The sequence below is a fragment of the Pelophylax lessonae genome (genome assembly GCF_965119305.1).
Source record: "Pelophylax lessonae genome assembly, chromosome: 1".
NCBI classification, from domain to species: Eukaryota; Metazoa; Chordata; class Amphibia; order Anura; family Ranidae; genus Pelophylax; species Pelophylax lessonae.
The window spans coordinates 469,128,336-469,148,820 of NC_138768.1; positions in this window are offsets into that span (position 1 = coordinate 469,128,336).

Consider the following 20,485-nt stretch of genomic DNA (forward strand, 5'->3'; position numbering starts at 1 on the left):
CCTGACAGCAATCGCCCAGTGTCTCTTGTCTTCACATGTGTGTAATTTTAGTGTCATTTCATTAGTATGTCAGACAAACTCCTAATGCTTTGATTCCAGAGACTCAGGTGATTGCACTGTGATCATTTTCCAAACAGAGGATATTATTTTTTATTTAATCTTCCCACGGTTTTCACATGAGCGTAAAGGATTGTTTGTATTCTCAGAATGACAGTAGTTGAAAACATCATTCGTCAGACTTGATCAAGATTCAGTGGACTTTAGTAATAGTTTTGTACTTGTTAAAAAAAAAAAAAAACAATAATAATTTAACTGACCTTAAAAGTGACAGACATCTAACAAACATGATGGAAGCTCATTCTTGGCAAGTGGTTGCTAACCAGAGATTTTTGGTACAGAAAGCCAGATACATCACCCATGGGACTTTGTTGCAGCAAATAGGACTCAAGCAAAATGTTTTATTTTTTTTATATAAAAGTAGAAAAATAATTCTCCCACCCTCCCCTTTTCAGTATAAATAGAGCAGTTTAGTTTTTCTGCCCTAGCCGTCAAGGTTGCTTGCATGATGGTCTCTCTTGAGGTAAGCTCTATGGACATCCACCTACCTATAGCTCTTTAATACGTTTTATTTTCAAATGACATTTGAATACATTTTGCACCCCACTTATGTCTTACATAGGTCCAGGTGGGGCTACCTCAATCCTAAATGCATTCCATCTATATGCATATGTTTACTTACCCTGGGCTAGTCAGGTTTTATATATTTTTTTCCTATCTATTATTATGCAATATTCTCATCGATTTAGTGTCTACTATTGATTACTCACATCGCATACCCTTGCTCTATTCCAGCATATCCCTTTTTATCTCCATATGTCCACATACTGCTGGCTAGGTATGTTTTACATAGAACCCTACTGGTTCAGTACAAAAAAATCTATTACATCTTTATTAAACTAGTTTTATGTTTATGTTCTTAGATTCACAAGTGCATGGCTGGATTCACATTGTTTGCCTGCTTGACCATCCCTGATCCCCTGTGGGTTGCTTGACCTTACCATCCATACTGGGATCCCACAAGACGTGCTGCAACTATTTTTTGTTTTTGTTTTGTTTTATTCATCTATGCGAGTTAAATTTGAAGATTTTGTAGACTATGGTCACTGTTATTGCTTCGCAATATATTGGAATCTATATACTTGTTTTTATATTTTTTACCCATTTAGGAACAACTACACCTCATTATCCCCTGAGGAAGACTGAATGCAGTTGAAACGCATTGGAACATTTTGGTGGTTATGCAACTATTAGACTATGTATATGCTATCTCTGCTCCCTGTCAGGAGAGTGTGAGAGAATACCTAATATCAGATCAGGATTTTGATTGTATAGACTAGACATATTTTATTCTGCTGTAAAATAAACGTTTTCTACTTTTATAAAAAAAATAATTATTTTGTTTGAGTCCTATTTGCTGCAACAAAGTCCCATGGGAGATGCATCTGGTTTTCAATTAACCAGGGACGAAGCAGCAAATAACCCATGATATACTTGCCCCCTTTGTTCCAAGCTTAATACAGAGTAATGGATAGCAGAGTCAATGTGACATCTGTGTAAGGTCTGCTACATCACATAGCACAAAAGATTGACATGATTTCTCGGAAAATTATTTTATTTTAGATGTAAATTGGCTAATGTGAAAAATCTACCAGGAGCTTTTATACCTCCTGCAGATCTCATTCCTTCTCATTATTTCTACCTCCTCAATGTAACACTAAAACTTTTTTTTTTTTATTCAATTCAAGTATGAATTCTTAACTCAAAAAGGTCTCTTTTATTGCTCCTCCAAATCTCCAAATTCCATTTTTTATCTGCTGTGGTCTGACTTTCTGTTATGGAATTAATCATGCTATTTTTGTGTTCAAAATATTATTAAAATATGAGGTGTGTCTAAAAGGTTTGTTGAATGGTATCATAAAATAAACAAAACAGAAGATACAAACAAATTACCTTTATTTGCCTTAAAAATAATTGCCATCCTTCACAACACATTTTAAGCAAAGTTCATAAAGCTTCTGGAAACTGACAGCAAAGGCCTCTTTAGGAATCGATTGCAGGACAGCTGTCCATACATTTTTGGATTGTCACCACGTCCACAAAACGTGCGCCTTTCATGATGCTCTTCAGGCGGGGAAACAGAAAGAAGTCCGCAGGCGCCAGAACAGGGGAGTACAGTGGATGATCGAGAACAGGCACACTGCGCTGAGCCAAGAATTGGCACACATGGATAGCACAGTGTGCAGATGCATTATTGTGCAGCAACATCCACTGTCCAGTCCTGTGCAACTCTGCCCAAACACGGCGTCATAGCAACCGTTTCAAAATTTCCTGCGGCGTTCACGGTTTGACCCGCAGGAACGAATTCCTTATGCATTAAGCCATTGTTGTTAAAGGTGATCAAAATTGTCTTGACCTTGGACTTATTTGGGTCGTAGGGAAGATGATGAATGCCATTCCCTTAATTGCCGCTTGGATTTTGGATTCGACTGGTAGCACCAGGTCTCATCCCCTGTGACAATAGTTTGCAGAAAGGATGGATCAAATTCACACATGGTAATGAAATCTCCAGAGTTTTCCATTCTTTTTCCTTTCTGTTCATCTGTCACCTTGTGCGGCTCAAACCTGGAATGCATTGTCCGCTTACCCAAGTCTTCACGGACTATGGCGTGCACTATATCTTTGCTAATGCCCAATTCCTCCGCCATCGATTTTAGAGTGAGTCGCATATCTCATGCCAGCATTTGTTGCACTCGCTCATGTCTGGGGCTCTGCTTGTTAGCAGCAGACCCCAACGTGGCTCATCTTCAGTTCTTTCCTTCCCGTCGTGACAGTGTGTGAGCCAGTTGTAAACACATTTTCTGGATCAATGCAAGTTGCCCTTTGCTTAATGTCTCTTACTTGTGTAGCAGGTTTTCCAGTCCTGTAGCCTGATGTGGGTCTGCCATTGTTACCTGTTACCTCTCCAGCCCATGTGAGCTGCGGCCCTGGGTGGGAGAACTGAGACATTGACAACTCCGGCATCTCTGTTTTGTGGTTTTATTGTAGAAAAATGGGATGGGAGAAGGGAATGTGTGGGATACTCCTTTAGGCTTAACTAGATACAATTTGGGACTTCATCCAGAAAAAGTCTGTTAACGCTGCCTTAACGCCAGCCGACGCCAGCCAGCGCTCACTGACGCTTAGAACACACTATTACTTGACTGAAGTGCTGAATCCTCGACTCTTGGTCCAGAAGACTCAGGACTGTGGAGCATAGAACTACTGACACTGCTGCAATGCAAAGTCTCTGGCCACTCTCTTCAGCCTGGCACTGACTGGAGGTAGTTTGTCTTGGATTACTGTATAGCTGCAACTCTCAACCAGTACAATTCAGGGCCCAAACCGCTGGTGCCCCCTTTACACTTTTAGCTCTTCAGGGTCCACTATGTACCCCCTCTATTACTTCAGGGTCCTCAATCTAGGTACCCGCTTTCAGCTAGCTGGCACTGGATCCCAGAACCTCCTCCGAAGTGGCCTCCTCTAAAACTTCAGGCAGACCCCCAGGGGCAATCCTCAGTACTCACGACCTGTGTAGGCTTTCCTGGGACTGGACCCCTCTCACTTTCCGCTGGTTCTCGGCACACCGGATCCCCTCAGCTCAACTCAGCACTCTCTGGATTCTCAGGCGACACCCCGAGACATCCGCTTTCTCAGACAGGAGGACGACAACCGTTCTCTCCCTCCTGGGACTCTGCTCCCGCCAAAGACACCGTGTCACGCACTTCCCCCCAAACTTATACCCACTCCCAGAATGCTTTGCAGCATAATCTGCCTTCTGGGGTAGTTACAAGCTAGGATGTGTCCCCTGATTGGGCTTCCCACACAGCCCTATGAGAGGCCTCTCACAGGAGCCAGTGGGGAGACTTCTCCCCTCAACAGGCACATCTGGAAGCCCTGCTACCCTAACTAAATAAACCACAGCCCTGCTGTTAGGCAGACAAGGCCCACTATACATTGACCTAACACCTACCTGTAGGGTGCTACACTTGTTTAGTCACTGTGTCCCACTTGACATCAATAGGACTGCCTGCATTGGGATGCACAGAAAACCTGTGCAGATAAACACAGCCCTGCAGTAGTATGCCCCATGTGAATGAGGCCTTAGGCTTTGTGGGATGGCAAAAATACGCTGTTGAGCTGGGTTTCTGCCACCCACCAACCACCTCCCCCTTAAGTTGCGATAGGCAGGTTTTTTTTTTTTTTTTTTAATTTAAATTTTTTATAAATTTTAATTTGCAATTAACAATATAAAAATGAAAGAAAAATAGAAATCTCATATAACATTATCTATGTACAATATCCCATTTACCACCATCCCTTAACCCTCCTCCTACCTCATTCCCCCCCCCCCCCCCCCCCCCCGTCTAAGAGCCCATTACGACTTCCAATTTGATGTTATTTTCTATCCACTGTCTATGTTAAAATTTTTAACCTTTCTATTTTTTTTTCCCTTTCCCTTTACCTTTTCAAATTCTGTTCCCTTCTCTATGAAAGGTCCAATATGAAAATTTCATAATAATTACTGCATTTTTAAAAAATCTGTCCATCTACTCCATTTTTCCGTGGTAGATCCTTTTCCCTATTCCCCAGATATTCCATATTAACCACTTTACCGCTGAGTACCGTAGTACTACTGCGGCAAAGTGGCTCGTTATCGTCTGACGACGTAGTACTACGTTGTCAGACACTCCCCTTGTGGGCGGCGCGCGCGCGCCACCGGAGGCTCGCTCCCGCTGTTTTCAGTCACAGCGGGAGTCGGGCCAGGGGAGGAGCAGCAGCGATCGCCTCTGCTCTTCCCCGATCGTCGGGGATCTAGTGTGGAGATCCGCCCGCCTGTGTAAACACAAGCGGGCGGATCTCCCAAGTGACAGGCAGGGTCAGATTGCAGGGTTCAGCATAGCTGAACCCTGGATCTGTCCTTGTGTCACACAGTCACCTCCCCCCCCACATGTCAGTAAGCACCAGGCATACATTAACCCCTCCCTCTCCAATAAAATTAACCCCTTCCCTGCCAGTGTCATTTTTACAGTAACAGTGCATATATATAGCACTGATTACTGCAGTAATGTCACTGGTACCCCCAAAAGTGTCAAAAATGTCAGTCAAGGGTCCGATCTGTCCGCCGCAATGTCGCAGTCCCGCAAAAAAAATCGCAGATCGCCGCCATAACGCGTTAAAAAAAAAAAAACACCAAAAATGACAGAAATCTTTCCCTTTGTTAGTAAACGCAATAACTTTTGCGCAAACCAATCAAAATACGCTTATTGTGATTTTTTTTACCAAACATAGGTAACAGAAAACAAATTGGCCAAAAATTTTTAAAAAATGTGATTTTTACATTTTTTGGGGGGGGGGGGGGGGAATTTCATATAAAAAATGTTAAAAATATTGTTATTTTTTCAAAATAAACGCTCTTTTTTTCTTGTTTATAGCGCAAAAAGTTAAAATCGCACAGGTAATCAAATACCACCAAAAGAAAGCTGTGTTTGTGGGAAAAAAAGGACGTAAATTTCGTTTGGGTACATCTTCGCACGACCGCGCAATTGTCAGTTAAAGTCGCACAGCGCCGAATCGCAAAAAGTGGCCCAGACGTAAGACAGCAAAATGCTCTAGTGGTAAAGTGATTAAAACACGATCGACTCTTTTACACCATTCTATCAGAGTAAGGCTCTTTGTTTCCATCCATTTTTTCGGAACGGCTCCTTTGGCCGCATCTAATAAGATTGGTACCAGTGTGGATTTATATTGTTTTAATGGGGTCATTGAGCAGGGGGAGTTAACATGCTGGGGCCACAATGCCTCGCACTTGTGACAATGTTGACCTAAACGTATAACGCTTGGGGTTAAAAAAGGTTAAAATAGGCTGTGAGGAGGCATCAAATCGCTTCCTCACTGCCTTTCAGAAGCCTCTGGAGCGTAGTCTTGGGCTTCAGAGGTAAGGAAGATTTAGACGCATGTCTAAATCCACCCTGTTTTTTTTTATTTTACAATTTTATTCATTTTTTTAACCAGGTAAAATTTATTTTGTAATATTTTTTTAATTTTTTTTTGGGAGAGACATTAGACATCTAATGTTTCTTTTTTGAGACAGAGAAAGGGACTGAAGACAGTCCCTTTCTCTGCTGCCTTAGAGCAATGTAGATGAATGAATAGGACTTCTTTTCATTCACAAATTGAAGACTAGTAAACACTGCTTACTATTCTTCAGTGATAAATGAATACAGCCGTGATCAGTACTGTATTCATTCAGGAAAGGAAGGGAGTTGGAAAACACATGTTTACCAGCCCATTCAGGTGTAGACGGCAGGAAGGGGTGGAGAGAAAGCCAGCTAGCAGCACTGCATGAGGGGGCTGCAAAGGGTCGGTGAGCAGAGGGGTTGCAGTAAAGGGGGGGGGGGTTATAGTGGCAAGGATTATTTAACTCTTTAGGCTGTGGAGAGAAGCCAGCAATTGCATGGGAGCCACAGAGGATTGGTTCTGGCAGGGGGGTAGAGCGTGGTTCGGGGGAATTGGTGCTAGGGGTACGGGCAGAGGAAGGGGCCAGTAAGGCTTGGGGGTTGCAGTTCAGCAGCTAGTGCAGAGAAGTGGAGGGGATAAAGCAGCGGGTAAGAAGCAGCGGCGGCGAAGTTTGTGGAGGTTAAATACGAGGGGGGGAGGGGGGGTACCGCGCTTCAAGGGTTGTTCTAATAAATAAAAGCTTACATCTATACGTAAATATAATTCGGCTGACTTTTTTTTATATAACGAAATATGTGTTAATTGAAGATATAAAATCACTTTTATATATTATACTATCAGTTATTCTAAATAAATAAATAAATACAGTACATAAATAAATAAAGTGCTTCTGTGTGTATCATGTGACACAGTACTTCATGTGACAAGATATCATCAATCTTCCAAATTAATAAAATTAATAAATAAATAGTATCAGAAAACCATAAAAAATATATATGTACTGTAAAGTGCTTAAGTATCAAATAAATATTACAGAATTAATAAATATAAATCACAAGGTGTTTGAATGGCTTAAAGGGAATCTGTGCAAAAAATATATATTCTGTGCAAAAAAAGTATTTTTAAAAGTGCAGATGCCTCTATTCTGTAAATATATATATACACATGTGTTCCAGTATTGGTGAAAAAAATATGTATAAAATTATAATAATATAAATTGTGTTAAAGTGTTCAATCTGTTAGAATATTATTCCCAGTGTTGTATATATTAGTTATCTTCCTCCACCTTTAATATCCGTAATTGGGGGATTTCCAGTAATATCACATCTAGGTGTCCTAAATGCTCACCTCAGTGAGGTCAATAATACGTCTGTATTATTAGACCCGCAATGGATGTGGCTCCTTTAATTACTTATCTCAACACAGTCCTACTACCTCCGGGGGGGTCCACGTCCGTCCTAGCCTGGTCCCATCTCCTTTCCCTAGGCAGGGGTTCCTAGGGGGGCTGTGGGTCCTTCCAGAATCGTTCTGGTAACTTATCTCTCTGCTCCTTATAGCTCATCAAAACAATGGGGCCATCATGGTGTAGTATATAAAAGTATTTATTTCCAAAGATTATAGCAAACTTACATTTAAAACTGTTGCCGACTGTATGCAGTAAAGGGCTGTGGGACCTATGTCCCGTCACGTCACTTCCGGGTTTCCTACACGTTGCTTCACGACACCACGTCACTTCCTCAGTGATAATAAACTCTCTGATCCAAAAAATTAATAAAAAAAAGAAAACATATAGCTCACAAAATCCAATATATTATCAAGTGTCCACAAAGTGTTCAAAAAATACCAGTGTGTTCTGTAATACTTCATACTCCTGTTCGCTTGTTTGTCGAATGACAAACAAATGGGCTTCTTCACGGGAAATTTGAGCGCCTGCATCCATAATGTACTGCGCCCTTGCAGTGCATTAAGTGATTGGCCAAAGCATGCACCCTGACCTCCATGCTTTGGCCAATTAAATCATCTCAGCCATGATTGGACAAAGGCAGGCTGCCTTTAGCCAATCATGACTCAGGGGCTAAGTACACGCCCCACACTAAATAAAGGCTGCTCACACAGCAGCGGCGTGTAGTGTGTGACTGTGCGGGCGAGATAGAAATTGGTTGAGGCAGGGAGAGGATTGTGATTGAGCCAGGAAGAGGAAAGACAGTGCAGTCTAGTAGCAGAGTAGACTAGTAAAGACATTGCTAGTAGCAGTCAGTTAGGCAGTGAGAGAGATTTGTGCTTTTTACAATTTAAGAGATCAGATAGTGAAGTATATTCAGCAGTGATGTATGTACCATAGACCATATATCATAGTATAGACCATACATTTATATACAGATATAGGTCAATTGAGTATTTATAGGGCAATTGAGTATCTATCAGTCAGTTCAGTATAGACCAGTGATGGCAAACCTTGGCACCACAGATGTTTTGAAACTACATTTCCCATGATGCTTTTGCACTCTGCAGTGTAGTAGAGTATCATGGGAAATGTAGTTTGAAAACATCTGGGGTGCCAAGGTTTGCCATCACTGGTATAGACCCTACTTTGAGATCTATCGATCTATTGATCTATCGATCTATCAATCTATCTAATCTGTCTAATCTATCTAATCTATCTATCGCAATTGAGTATCTATCCATCAGTTCAGTATAGATCACACTTTGATATCTACACACACATATATATAGGGCAACTGAGCATCGATCGGTCAGTTCAGTATAGGCCATACATTGATATCTACAGTGCCTTGCGAAAGTATTCGGCCCCCTTGAACTTTGCAACCTTTTTCCACATTTCAGGCTTCAAACATATAGATATAAAACTGTAATTTTTTGTGAAGAATCAACAACAAGTGGGACACAATCATGAAGTGGAACGAAATTTATTGGATATTTCAAACTTTTTTAACAAATAAAAAACTGAAAAATTGGGCGTGCAAAATTATTCAGCCCCCTTAAGTTAATACTTTGTAGCAACACCTTTTGCTGCGATTACAGCTGTAAGTCACTTGGGGTATGTCTCTATCAGTTTTCCACATCAAGAGACTGCAATTTTTGCCAATTCCTCCTTGCAAAACAGCTCGAGCTCAGTGAGGTTGGATGGAGAGCGTTTGTGAACAGCAGTTTTCAGTTCTTTCCACGGATTCTCGATTGGATTCAGGTCTGGACTTTGACTTGGCCATTCTAACATCTGGATATGTTTATTTGTGAACCATTCCATTGTAGAATTTGCTTTATGTTTTGGATCATTGTCTTGTTGGAAGAAAAATTCCCTGCCCCAGTCTCAGGTCTTTTGCAGACTCCATCAAGTTTTCTTCCAGAATGGTCCTGTATTTGGCTCCATCCATCTTCCCATCAATTTTAACCATCTTCCCTGTCCCTGCTGAAGAAAAGCAGGCCCAAACAATGATGCTGCCACCACCATGTTTGAGAGTGGGGATGGTGTGTTCAGGGTGATGAGCTGTGTTGCTTTTACGCCAAACATAACGTTTTGCATTGTTGCCAAAAAGTTTGATTTTGGTTTCATCTGACCAGAGCACCTTCTTCCACATGTTTGGTGTGTCTCCCAGGTGGCTTGTGGCAAACTTTAAACGACACTTTTATGGATATCTTTAAGAAATGGCTTTCTTCTTGCCACTCTTCCATAAAGGCCAGATTTGTGCAGTATAGGACTGATTGTTGTCCTATGGACAGAGTCTCCCACCTCAGCTGTAGATCTCTGCAGTTCACCCAGAGTGATCATGGGCCTCTTGGCTGCATCTCTGATCAGTCTTCTCCTTGTATGAGCTGAAAGTTTAGAGGGATGGCCAGGTCTTCGTAGATTTGCAGTGGTCTGATACTCCTTCCATTTCAATATTATCGCTTGCACAGTGCTCCTTGGGATGTTTAAAGCTTGGGAAATCATTTTGTATCCAAATCCGGCTTTAAACTTCTCCACAACAGTATCTCGGACCTGCCTGGTGTGTTCCTTGTTCTTCATGATGCTCTCTGAGCTTTAAACGGACCTCTGAGACTATCACAATGCAGGTGCATTTATACGGAGACTTGATTACACACAGGTGGATTCTATTTATCATCATTAGTCATTTAGGTCAACATTGGATCATTCAGAGATCCTCACTGAACTTCTGGAGAGAGTTTGCTGCACTGAAAGTAAAGGGGCTGAATAATTTTGCACGCCCAATTTTTCAGTTTTTTATTTGTTAAAAAAGTTTGAAATATCCAATAAATTTCGTTCCACTTCATGATTGTGTCCCACTTGTTGATTCTTCACAAAAAATTACAGTTTTATATCTTTATGTTTGAAGCCTGAAATGTGGCAAAAGGTCGCAAAGTTCAAGGGGGCCGAATACTTCCGCAAGGCACTGTACATATATATATATATATATATATATATATATATATATATATATATATATATAGGGCAAAAGAGTATTGATCGGTCAGTTCAGTACAGACCAGGAGTTCCCAAACTGTGGGTCGTGACCCACTGGTGGGTCGCAAGCTCAGATTGAGTGGGTCACGCTGAGCGGACCCGCTCAAACTATAGGAAGCCGGAGCTGCTGCCTTTCCATAATAAAAAATGGCTGCTGCCCACAGCCCCTGCATCTCCTGCACCTTGCCCACAGCCCTGCATCCCTTGCACCATGCCCACAGCCCTTTCATCTCCTGCACCATGCCCACAGCTCTGCATCTCCTGCACCATGCCCACAGTCCTGCATCTCCTGCATTATGCCCACAGCCCCTGCATCTCCTGCACCATGCCCACAGTCCTGCATCCCTTGCACCATGCCCACAGCCCTGCATCCCTTGCACCATGCCTACAGCCCTGCATCTCCTGCACCATGCCCATAGCCCTGCATCTCTTGCACCATGCCCGTAGCTCTGAATCTCCTGCACCATGCCTGTAGTCCTGCACCATGCCCCCAGCCCTGCATCTCCTGCATTATGCCCACAGCCCCTGTATCTCCTGCAACATGCCCACAGCCCTGCATCCCCTGCACTATGCCCACAGCCCTGCATTCCCTGCACTATGCCCACAGCCCTGCATCCCCTGCACTATGCCCACAGCCCTGCATCTCCTGCACCATGCCAACAGCCCTGCATCTCCTGCACCATGCCCACAGTCCTGCACCGTGCCCACAGTTCTGCATCTCATGCACCATGCCCATAGCCCTGCATCTCCTGCACCATGCCCATAGCCCTGCACCATGCCAACAGCCTTGCATCTCCTGCATTATGCCCACAGCCCCTGTATCTTCTGCACCATGCCCACAGCTCCTGCATCTCCTGCACCATGCCCACAGCCCTGCATCCCCTGCACCATGCCCGTAGCCCTGCACCATGCCCACAGCCCTGCATCTCCGGCACCATGCCCACAGCCCTGCATCTCCAGCACCATGCTCGCAGCCCTGCACCATGCCCACAGCCCTGCATCTCCGGCACCATGCCCGCAGCCCTTTATCTCCTGCACCATGCCCACAGCCTTGCATCTCCTGCACCATGTCCACAGCCCTGCATCTCATGCACCATGCCAACAGCCCTGCATCTCCTGCACCATGCCCACAGCTCTTGCATCTCCTGCACCATGCCCATAGCCCTGCATCTCTTGCACCATGCCCATAGCCCTGCATCTCCTTCAACATGCCCATAGCCCTGCATCTCCTGCACCATGCCCGTAGCCCTGCACTATGCCCACAGCCCCGAATCTCCTGCATTATGCCCACAGCCCCTGTATCTCCTGCACCATGCCCACAGCCCTGCATCCCCTGCACCATGCCTACAGCCCTGCATCTCCCACACCATGCCCACAGCTCTGCATCTCCTGCACCATGCCCACAGCCCCTGCATCTCCTGCATTATGCCCACAGCCCCTGCATCTCCTGCACCATGCCCACAGTCCTGCATCTCCTGCACCATGCCCATAGCCCTGCATCTCTTGCACCATGCCCGTAGCCCTGCATCTCCTGCACCATGCCTGTAGCCCTGCACCATGCCCACAGCCCTGCATCTCCTGCATTAGGCCCACAGCCCCTGTATCTCCCACAACATGCCCACAGCCCCTGCATCTTCTGCACTATGCCCACAGCCCTGCATCCCCTGCACTATGCCCACAGCCCTGCATCCCCTGCACCATGCCCACAGCCCTGCATCTCCTGCACCATGCCCACACCTCTGCATCTCCTGCACCATGCCCACAGTCTTGCACCGTGCCCACAGTTCTGCATCTCATGCACCATGCCCATAGCCCTGCATCTCCTGCACCATGCCCATAGCCTTGCACCATGCCCACAGCCCTGCATATCCTGCATTATGCCCACAGCCCCTGTATCTCCTGCACCATGCCCACAGCCCCTGCATCTCCAGCACCATGCCCGCAGCCTTTTGTCTCCTGCACCATGCCCACAGCCTTGCATCTCCTGCACCATGTCCACGGCCCTGCATCTCATGCACCATGCCCACAGCCCTGCATCTCCTGCACCATGCCCACAGCTCTTGCATCTCCTGCACCATGCCCATAGCCTTGCATCTCTTGCATAATGCCCGTAGCCCTGCATCTCCTGCACCATGCCCGTAGCCCTGCATCTCCTGCACCATGCCCGTAGCCCTGCACTATGCCCACAGCCCTGCATCTCCTGCATTATGCCCACAGCCCCTGTATCTCCTGCACCATGCCCACAGCCCCTGCATCTCCTGCACCATGCCCACAGCCCTGCATCTCCAGCACCATGCCCAGAGCTCTGCATCCCCTGCACTATGCCCACAGTCCTGCATCTCCTGCTTTATGCCCTCAGCCCCTGCATCTCCTGCACCATGCCCACAGCCCTGTATCTCCTGCACCATTCCCGTAGCCCTGCATCTCCTGCACCATGCCCGTAGCCCTGCACCATGCCCACAGCCCTGCATCTCCTGCATTATGCCCACAGCCCTGCATCTCCTGTAGCATGCCCACAGCCCTGCACCGTGCCGACAGTTCTGCATCTCATGCACCATGTCCGCAGCCCTGCATCTCCTGCACCGTGCTGACAGTTCTGCATCTCCTGCACCATGTCCGCAGCCCTGCATCTCCTGCACCATGCCCGTAGCCCTGCACCATGCCCACAGCCCTGCATCTCCTGCACCATGCCCACAGCCCTTGCATCTCCTGCACTATGCCCATAGCCCTGAATCTCTTGCACCATGCCCGTAGCCCTTCATCTTCTGCACCATGCCCATAGCCCGGCATCTCCTGCACCATGCCCGTATCCCTGCACTTTGCCCACAGCCCTGCATCTCCTGCATTATGCCCAAAGCCCCTGTATCTCCTGCACCATGCCCACAGCCCCTGCGTCTCCTGCACCATGCCCACAGCCCTGCATCTCCAGCACCATGCCCAGAGCTCTGCATCCCCTGCACTATGCCCACAGTCCTGCATCTCCTGCTTTATGCCCTCAGCCCCTGCATATCCTGCACCATGCCCACAGCCCTGCATCTCCTGCACCATTCCCGTAGCCCTGCATCTCCTGCACCATGCCCGTAGCCCTGCACCATGCCCACAGCCCTGCATCTCCTGTACCATGCCCACAGCCCTGCACCGTGCCGACAGTTCTGCATCTCATGCACCATGTCCGCAGCCCTGCATCTCCTGCACCGTGCCGACAGTTCTGCATCTCCTGCACCATGTCCGCAGCCCTGCATCTCCTGCACCATGCCCGTAGCCCTGCACCATGCCCACAGCCCTGCATCTCCTGCACCATGCCCACAGCCCTTACATCTCCTGCACTATGCCCATAGCCCTGAATCTCTTGCACCATGCCCGTAGCCCTTCATCTTCTGCACCATGCCCATAGCCCGGCATCTCCTGCACCATGCCCGTATCCCTGCACTTTGCCCACAGCCCTGCATCTCCTGCATTATGCCCAAAGCCCCTGTATCTCCTGCACCATGCCCACAGCCCCTGCATCTCCTGCACCATGCCCACAGCCCTGCATCTCCAGCACCATGTCCACAGCTCTGCATCTCCTGCACCATGCCCACAGTCCTGCATCACCTGCATTATGCCCACAGCCCCTGCATCTCGTGCACCATGCCCACAGCCCTGCATCTCATGCACCATGCCTACAACCCTGTATCTCCTGAACCATGCCCATAGCCCTGCATCTCTTGCACCGTGCCCGTAGCCCTGCATCTCCTGCACCATGCCCGTAGCCCTGCACCCTGCCCGCAGCCCTGAATCTCCTGCTCTATGCCCACAGCCCCTGTATCTCCTGCACCAGGCCCACAGCCCTGCATCTCCAGCACCATGCCCACAGCTCTGCATCTCCTGCACCATGCCCCCAGTCCTGCATCTCCTGCATTATGCCCACAGCCCCTGCATCTCCTGCACCATGCCCACAGCCCTGCATCTCATGCAGCATGCCTACAGCCCTGCATCTCTTGCACTGTGCCGTAGCCCTGCTTCTCCTGCACCATGCCCGTAGCCCTGCATCATGCCCAAAGCCCTGTGGGCCCACCATGTCCACAGCCCTGCATCTCCTGCACCATGCCCACAGCCCTTGCATCTCCTGCACCATGCCCATAGCCCTGAATCTCTTGCACCATGCCCGTAGCCCTGCATCTTCTGCACCATGCCCGTAGCCCGGCATCTCCTGCACCATGCCCGTAGCCCTGCACTTTGCCCACAGCCCTGCATCTCATGTATTATGCCCACAGCCCCTGTATCTCCTGCACCATGCCCACAGCCCCTGCATCTCCAGCACCATGTCCACAGCTCTGCATCTCCTGCACCATGCCCACAGTCCTGCATCACTTGCATTATTCCCACAGCCCCTGCATCTCGTGCACCATGCCCACAGCCCTGCATCTCATGCACCATGCCTACAGCCCTGTATCTCCTGAATCATGCCAATAGCCCTGCATCTCTTGCACCGTGCCCGTAGCTCTGCATCTCCTGCACCACGCCCGTAGCCCTGCACCCTGCCCGCAGCCCTGAATCTCCTGCTCTATGCCCACAGCCCCTGTATCTCCTGCACCATGACAACAGCCCTGCATCCCCAGCACCATGCCCACAGCTCTGCATCTCCTGCACCATGCCCACAGTCCTGCATCTCCTGCATTGAGCCCACAGCCCCTGCATCTCCTGCGCATGCCCACAGCCCTGCATCTCATGCAGCATGCCTACAGCCCTGCATCTCCTGCACCATGCCCATAGCCCTGCATCTCTTGCACCGTGCCCATAGCCCTGCATCTCTTGCACCATGCCCGTAGCCCTGCACCCTGCCCGCAGCCCTGAATCTCCTGCTCTATGCCCACAGCCCCTGTATCTCCTGCACCATGCCCATAGCCCCTGTATCTCCTGTACATAGAAACATAGAAACATAGAATGTGTCGGCAGATAAGAACCATTTGGCCCATCTAGTCTGCCCAATATATCTGAATCCTATGAATAGTCCCTGGCCCTATCTTATATGAAGGATAGCCTTATGCCTATCCCATGCATGCTTAAACTCCTTCACTGTATTTGCAGCTACCACTTCTGCAGGAAGGTTATTCCATGCATCCACTACTCTCTCAGTAAAGTAATACTTCCTCATATTACTTTTAAACCTTTGCCCCTCTAATTTAAAACTGTGTCCTCTTGTGGTAGTTTTTCTTCTTTTAAATATGCTCTCCTCCTTTACCGAGTTGATTCCCTTTATGTATTTAAAAGTTTCTATCATATCCCCTCTGTCTCTTCTTTCTTCCAAGCTATACATGTTAAGGTCCTTTAACCTTTCCTGGTAAGTTTTTTCCTGCAATCCATGTACTAGTTTAGTAGCTCTTCTCTGAACTCTCTCTAGAGTATCTATATCCTTCTGGAGATATGGCCTCCAGTACTGCGCACAATACTCCAGTGTTCTGTACAGCGGCATAAGCACTTCTCTCTTTCTACTGCTTATACCTCTCCCTATACATCCAAGCATTCTGCTGGCATTTCGTGCTGCTCTATTACATTGTCTTCCCACCTTTAATTCTTCTGAAATAATTACTCCTAAATCCCTTTCCTCAGATACTGAGGTCAGGACTGTGTCAAATATTCTATATTCTGCCCTTGGGTTTTTAGGCCCCAGGTGCATTATCTTGCACTTATCCACATTAAATTTCAGTTGCCAGAGTTCTGACCATTCTTCTAGTTTTCCTAAATCCTTTTCCATTTGGCGTTTCCCTCCAGGAACATCAACCCTGTTACATATCTTTGTGTCATCAGCAAAAAGACAAACCTTACCATCGAGGCCTTTTGCAATATCACTTATGAAGATATTAAACAAAATTGGTCCCAGTACAGATCCCTGAGGTAACCCACTGGTAACATGACCTTGTTCTGAATGTTGACTACACCCCTCTGTTGTCTGTCACTCAGCCACTGCCTAATCCACTCAACAATATGGGAGTCCATGCTCAATGACTGCAGTTTATTGATAAGTCTTCTATGTGGGACAGTGTCAAAAGCCTTACTAAAATCTAGATATGCAATGTCTACTGCACCTCCACCGTCTATTATTTTAGTCACCCAGTCAAAAAAATCTATAAGATTTGTTTGACATGATCTCCCTGAAGTAAACCCATGTTGTTTTTCATCTTGCAATCCATGGGATTTAAGATGTTCCACAATCCTATCCTTTAATAGGGTTTACATTAATTTGCCTACTATTGATGTCAGACTCACTGGTCTATAGTTGCTCGATTCCTCCCTACTACCTTTCTTGTGAATGGGCACGACATTTGCCAATTTCCAATCTTCCGGGACGACTCCTGTTACTAATGATTGGTTAGTAACACAGCCCTGCATCCCCTGCACTATGCCCACAACCGTGCATCCTCTGCACCATGCCCACAGCCCTTTATCTCCTGCACCATGCCCACAGCCCTGCATCTCCTGCACCATGCCCACAGTCCTGCACCGTGCCCACAATCCAGCATCTCATGCACCATGTCCGCAGTCCTGCATCTCCTGCACCATGCCCATAGCCCTGCACCATGCCCACAGCCCTACATCTTCGGCATCATTTTATTTTGGAAGCGTTATCCCGTATATTGAGACACAATATATTTACTTTTGATGGCTCCCACCTCATCCAGGTGCAGGGGTGGCCATGGGCACGGGTTATGCCAACCTGCATCTAGGTGGGTGGGAGCGAGAACTGTTCTCTGATGAGGCCCTCTCTATGTACCTGAACCACATTGTCGCATGGTTAAGGTACATAGACGACGTCCTCATCATTTGGGACGAGGGGATCGAACTGTTTGAGTTTTTTTTGTCAACAGCTACAAATGAATACATTCAAACTTAAGTTCACTATGACCTGGAGCAATAACAGCATAGATTTTTTGGACACTACCCTCTTTATCCAAAATGATGGCAGGATAGGATCAACGTTAACTAGAAAACCTACCTCAGGAAACACTATTCTAAACTCAGATAGCACACACCCCAAAGCATTGATAAACAGTATCCCTTATTCGCAATACTTGAGGCTCAGGCGCAACTGCTCCGATGAGCATAATTTCAAAAGAGAATCTGACAATTTGAGATCACGTCTTCTGAAAAGGGGATATACGAAATCTTTGCTACATAAATAGAGTTGAACGGACACCTGGATGTTCGTGTTCGGCGGGTTCGGCCAAACTTTAAAAAAAAGTCTGGGTCCGTGTCCCGGACTTTTGCCGAACTTTTCCCGGACACCGAACCCCATTGAAGTCAATGGGGACCCGAACTTTCAGGCACTAAAATGGCTCTAAAACACCAATGGAAAGGGCTAGAGTGCTGCAAATGGCAGCAAAACGTAGTTAAGAGCACGGCAAGTGCTCTGCAAACAAATGTGGATAGGGAAATAACTTAAAACAACAAAAAAACCAGAAAAATAAAACAATGTTCTTCATCTCTGAAGGACGAGGCCCATATGGAGTAGGAGGGAGGTTGAGGTGGTGGTGGATGTGGCGGTGTCATAGGCGTGCGCACAGGGTGTTGCCGGGTGTATCTGGGCACACCCTAATCACCTAGGGCACATAGCATTATCGCTCTGTTTGCCAGTGAGGAGATGGGAAAGATCTCCCTCGGACCTGCTCTGCTCTATTTCACTTTGCCAGCAGGGAGAGTAATGTATCGGGGCCATGTACATGTAGGCAAACACATGCATGTGTATTTAAACTTTGGGGTGCACACCCTAATGCAATAGGCTGCGCACACCTATGGGCGGTGTAGGTGGAAGCGGCGGTGGAGGAGGAGGATGAGGTAGCCAACACTGCTTTTTTTCAGAAATTTTAAATGAGGGTACACCCCAAAAGAGTGAGAAAGAGCAAAAATAGAACAATGGCTGGGTAAGGTCGGTATCCATCGCTATTCTGCACAAGGTACGGAAAAGTCCCGTGGGATCCATGCCTGGTTCATTTTAATGAACGTGAGCTTGTCCACATTGTCTCTGGACAGGCGGCTGCGCTTGTCTGTGATAACGCCCCCAGCCGTGCTAAATACCCGTTCAGATAATACACTGGCTGCAGGGCACGCCAGCACCTCCAAGGCGTAAAGGGCAAGCTCAGGCCATGTGCCCAACTTGGAGACCCAGAAGTTGAAGGGGGCAGACCCGTCATTCAGTACGTCTAGGCGTGTGCACACATACTGCTCCACCATGTTGGTGAAATGCTGCCTCCTGCTAAGACGTTCCATATGAGCTGCTGGTGCTGCTGTTTGTTGTGGCGTGCTGACAAAGCTTTTCCACATTTCGGCCATGCTAACCCTGCCTTCTGAGGTGCTGGCGGTGCCCTGGTTGCATTGGCGACCTCTTCCTCCTCCTCCTCCTCCTCTGCCTTGTGCTTCCACTGTGGCCCCGCTGTCAGGTGGGAATGCCAGCAGCATCGCGTCTACCAGCGTGCGCTTGTACTCGCGCATCTTGCGATCGCGATCCAGTGAGTTTATTAAGGATGGTACATTGTCCTTGTAACGGGGATCCAGCAGCATGGCCACCCAGTAATCAGCACAAGTTAGAACGTGGGCAACTCGGCGGTCGTTGTGGAGACACTGCAGCATGTAATCGCTCATGTGTGCCAGGCTGCCCAGAGGCAACGAAAGGCTGTCCTCTGTGGGAGGTGTATCGTCCGTGTCCTCTGTATCCCCCCAGCCACGCACCAGTGATGGCCATGAGCTGGCCTGGGTGCCACCCTGCTGTGAACATGGTTCCATCTCCTCCTCCAGCTCCTCCTCCTCATCCTCCTCATCCTCCAGAACTGTGCCCCTGCTGGACAATTGTGTCCCTGGCGTTTGTGTGTGCAAGAACCCACCCTCGGAGCCCCTTGTGAATGACTGCCCTGAAAGCCTTGGAAATGTTACCTCTTCATCCTCCTCCTCCTCCTCATCCTGTGCCACATCCTCTTTCATCATCGCCCGAATTGTTTTTTCAAGGAGGCATAGAAGTGGGATAGTTAAGCTGACAATGGCGTCATCGGCACTGGCCATGTTGGTGGAGTACTCAAAACAGCGCAACAAGGCACACAGGTCTCGCATGGAGGCCCAGTTATTGGTGGTGAAGTGGTGCTGTTCCGCAAGAGCGTGCGTGCTGCAGCTGAAACTCCACTATGGCCTGCTGCTGCTCGCACAGTCTTTCCAGCATGTGCAAGGTGGAGTTCCACCTTGTGGGCACGTCACATATGAGGCGGTGAGCGGGAAGGCTGAAGTTACGCTGCAGCGCTGACAGGCGAGCAACAGCAGGGTGAGAACGCCGAAAGTGCGCACAGACGGCCCGCACTTTCTGCAGCAGCTCTGACATATCGGGGTAGTTTTTAAGGAACCTCTGCACCACCAAATTCAGCACATGCGCCAAGCAAGGGATGTGCGTCAAACCGGCTAGGCCCAGAGCTGCTATGAGATTTCGCCCGTTATCGCACACCACCAGGCCGGGCTTCTTGAGGCTCGCTGGCAGCAACCACTCATTTGTCTGCTGTTCCATGCTCCTCCACAACTCCTGCGTGGTGTGTGTTTTTTCCCCCAAACAGGCAAGTTTTAAAACTGCCTGCTGTCGTTTACCCCTGGCCGTGCTGAAGTTGGTGGTGAAGGTGTTACGCTGTACGGATGAGGAGGCGGTAGAGGATGAGGAAGCGGAGTAGGAGGAGTTAGGAACAGGAGGCAAACTTAAGCGCCCTGCAATCCTCGGTGGTGGAAGGACATGCGCCAAATGGCTATCCGCCTCAGGCCCATCCGCCACTGCATTTACCCAGTGTGCCATTAGGGAGATATAACGCCCCTGCTTACTGGTCCACGTATCGGTAGTTAGGTGGACCTTGGCACAGATGGTGTTGCGCAGTGCACACCTGATTTTTTCCCCCACTTGGTTGTGCAGGGAAGGGATGGCTTGCCTGGAAAAGTAGTGGCGGC